We start from the raw sequence: 4,078 nt of genomic DNA on the forward strand, positions 1-4,078 counted from the left end.
AAATTGTTTCAACCCAGGAGTTTGAGCTATGATACCACCACACTCCTAGGCGACAGAAGAGAAGACTCCATCTCAAAAAATAAAGAAGAAGAAAAGAAATGGAATCAAAAAGCTCAGTGCTCATAGTACAGTGGTTATGGCGCCAGCCACATACACCAAGTGTGGCGGGTTCAAACTTGGCTTGGGCCAGCTAAACAACAATGACAACTGCAATAAAAAAAAAAAAGAAAGAAAAGAAAAGCCAAAAGAAATAGAGACAAAAGATATTGCAGAAGACTCACCATAGTAAGGACATTCATTTTATCTAAATTATTAATTTATTTTGGCTGAATTCAGGGAACTTTATGGATGTTACATGACAAAGTGGGGTTCCATAAGCCCCTCCCATTCTTCAGGGGGTCTGGTGTGGAAACTGTGTTGAGGGGAGATTCTTTTTGTTGTTGTTGTTGCAGTTTGGCTGGGGCCTGGTTCTAACCCACCACCCTTGGTATATGGGGCCAGTGCCCTATTCACTGAGCCATAGGTGCTGCCAAGGGGATTCTCAGTGAGACAGGGGCACCACAGCAGCTGAGGACCTCTCTCTTCCTCTCATGGTCTGGGGCTGGTGGTCTGGGGGCTCTTACTCCTTGAAGGCCATGTGGGCCATAATGTCCACCACCCTGTTGCTATAGCCAAATTCATTGTCATACCAGGCAATGAGTCTGACAAATTGGTCACTGAGGGCAATGCCAGCCCCAGCATCAAAAGTGGAAGAACGGGTGTCACTCCCGAAGTCAGAGGAGATGATCTGGTGCTCCCTGTAGCCCAGGATGCCATTGAGGGGGCACTCTGATGTCTGCTTCACCACCTTCTTGATATCATGATATTTGGTAGCCTTCTCCAGACGGCAAGTGAGATCCCTAACCGACAGGTTGGCAGTGGAGAGACGGAAGGCCATGCCAGTGAGCTTCCCATTCAGTTCAGGGATGACTTTGTCCACAGCCTTGGCTGCACCAGTTGAGGCAGGAATGATGTTCTGGAGAGTCCCATGGCCATCATGCCAGAACTTTCCAGAAGACCCATCCATAGTCTTCTAGGTGGCAGTGATGCCATAGACTGTGGTCACGAGTCCCTCCATACTGAAGTTGTCATGTATGAACTTAGCCAAGTGGGCTAAGCAGTGGTGGTGCAGGAGGCATTGCTGACAATGCTGAGGCTGTTTTCATACTTCTTGTGGTTCACACCCATCACAAACATGGTGGCATCAGCAGAAGGGGCAAAGATAATAACCCTTTTGGCATCCCCCTGTAGGTGAGCTCCAGTCTTCTCCATGGTGGTGAAGATGCCAGTGGACTCCACAACATAGTCAGAACCTGCCTCACCCCATTTGATTTTGGTAGAATAGTGCTCCTGGAAGATGGTTATGGGATTTCCATTGATGACAAGCTTCCCATTCTCAGCCTTGACTGTGCCATGGAATTTGCCATAGGTGGAATCATACTGGAACATGTAGACCATGTAGTTAAGGTCAATGAAGGGGTCATTGATGGCAACAATATCTATTTTGTGAGAGTTAAAACCAGCCCTGATGACCAGGCACCCAATACGATCAAAGCTGTTTATTCTGACCTTCACTCTCATCATGGTGCCTCAGGGATGGTGCTGCACTAGAAGAAGCGGCTGCCTAACGAACGGGAGAACCAGAGAGCCTATCTAAATTATTTTTATTTCTTTATTTATTTTAGAGAAAAACTCTCACTCTGTTGCCCAGGCTGGAGTCAGTAGCACGATAATAGCTGACTATAACCTCAAACTCACGGGCTCAAGGGATCATCCCCCCTCTGCCTCCTGAGTAGCTAGTACTACAATTACATGACACATGGCTGGCTACTTTTTTTGTAAGAGATAGTCTCTATATTACCCAGGCTAGTCTTAAACTCCTGTCCTCAAAAGTGCTAGGATTACAGGTTTGAGCCACCATGTATGGTCAATAGATTTTCTAAATTAATAGACAGGTTTAAGGCAACTCCTATCAAAAATCAAAGTAAGATATTTTTGTACTAGCCTAAAAATTTTATGGAAATGCCAATGAGCAAGAGTCAATATAAGTTTCATAACAGAAGCATAATATGAGTGGCTGGGCATGATGGCTTACACATGTAATCCTAGCACTCTAGGAGGCCAAGGCAAGAGGATCCCTTGAGATCAGAAGTTTAGGACCAGTTTGAGCAAGAGCAAGATCCTGCCTCTACTAAAAATAGGAAAAAAAATTGCCTGGGGGAGTTGGGAGGGAGATGAGGGGTCACAGTGTATGGCACACCTCTTGGGGTCTGACAAAATTATAAGAGGGACTTTACTTAACAAATGCAATCAGTATAACCTAATTCTCTATACCCTTGATGAATTCCAAACAATAATAAATAAAAATTAGCTAGGCATTTTGGCAGATGCTGGTAGTCTGAGACTGAGGCAGGAGGATCACATGAGCCCAGGATTTCAAGGTCTTGGTGAGTTATCATCACACCACTGCACTTCAGCCAGGATGACAGAGTGAGACTCTGTATCCAAAAAAATAACAAAGTGAAAATACCAAAAATTAGCAATAATATGGAGAACGTGGATCTCTCATGCATTGCTAGTGAGAATCTAAAATGGTACAGTGCTTTGCATAAATAATATGCCAGTCTATTTAAAAACTAAATATGCAACTACATATAAGCCAGCAATTAGATCCCTGGGCATATGTCCCAGAGAAACGAAGACTCATGTTTACACAACAACCTGTACATTAATGCTTATAGCAGTTTTATTTATAATAACCAAAACCAAAAATAATCTAGATGTCCTTCAGGAGGTGAATGGTTAAACTATGGTAGTCATAGCAATAAAAGGGAATGAACTATTGATACATGCAACAACTTGAGTGGAACTGAAGAACATCAGACTGAATCAGTGAAAGAGACCAATCTCAAAAGGTCATACACTGTATGAATCTATTATGTAACATTCTTGAAATGATGATTGTAAATATGGAAAATAGGTTAGTTACCAGGAGCTAAGGATGGTGGGGAGGGGACAAATGTATGATGACCAAAGAAAGCAGAAGACAAATCTTTGTGGTGATGAAACAGTTCCCATACAGTGGTAGTTGCATGAATCTACATGTGTGATAAAACAACAGAGTTATATATACACTTTATTTCTGGGTTTGATATTGTATATATGTATGTATACATGATGTAACCAATGAGAGAAACTAGCATAGATTAGATAAATTAAAAACATGACCCAAACATATGCTGTCATTCTATACATGAAGAAACCCTCTTTAAATTTTTAAAAAACTCAAATAGGTTAGAAGCATAAAGACATAGTATGATAACTGCAATCAAAAGAAAGTTGGAATAGCTAAACTGATACAAAACAGAATACCAAAGAATAATACCAGGAATAAAAACAGTTGTTTTATAAGGATAAAAGGATAGATTCATCTACATTATATAATAAATGCATATACTTTTGCACTTAATAACAGAGTTTCATAATATATAAAGTAAAAATTGGTAGAAATGTAGGAAAAATAGGGAAATCAACAATTATAGTTGGAGATTTCAACACCTCTATGGTAGGCAGTCTTTAGCACAGCTTCCAATTATTCTAACATCCTGTTCATGTCCTTGTTCACTCTCTCCTACATTAGTTTAGTTTTCTGGGTCTGCCACAACAAAGTACCACATACTGGTGACTTAAACATGAGAAATTTATTTTCCTTTTTTTTTTTTTTTGAGACAGAGATTCACTTTGTTACTCTGGGTAGAGTGCTCTGTCTTCATAGCTCACAGCAACCTCAAACTCTTGGGCTCAAGCAATGCTCTTGCCTCAGCCTCCAGAGTAGCTAGACTATAGGCAACTGCCACAACTCCCAGCTATTTTTAGAGATGAGGTTTTGCTCTTGCTCAGGCTGGTCTTGAACCTGTGAGCTCAGATGATCCACCTGCCTCAGCCTCCCATGGTGCTAGGATTACAGGAATGAGCCACCACGCCCGGCCAGAAATGTATTTTTTTATGATTCTGTGGATTAGATGTCTAAGATTAGAAA

General features: G+C 41.4%; 1 pseudogene; it reads right to left on the reverse strand.

Annotated features, from left to right (window-relative positions):
* Positions 1-619: 619 nt before the first annotated feature.
* LOC100948328 lies at positions 620-1,512 on the reverse strand (annotated as a pseudogene).
* Positions 1,513-4,078: the final 2,566 nt, after the last annotated feature.

Source organism: Otolemur garnettii, unplaced genomic scaffold (genome assembly GCF_000181295.1).
Source record: "Otolemur garnettii isolate 467f Iridium unplaced genomic scaffold, OtoGar3 scaffold00088, whole genome shotgun sequence".
NCBI classification, from domain to species: domain Eukaryota; kingdom Metazoa; phylum Chordata; class Mammalia; order Primates; family Galagidae; genus Otolemur; species Otolemur garnettii.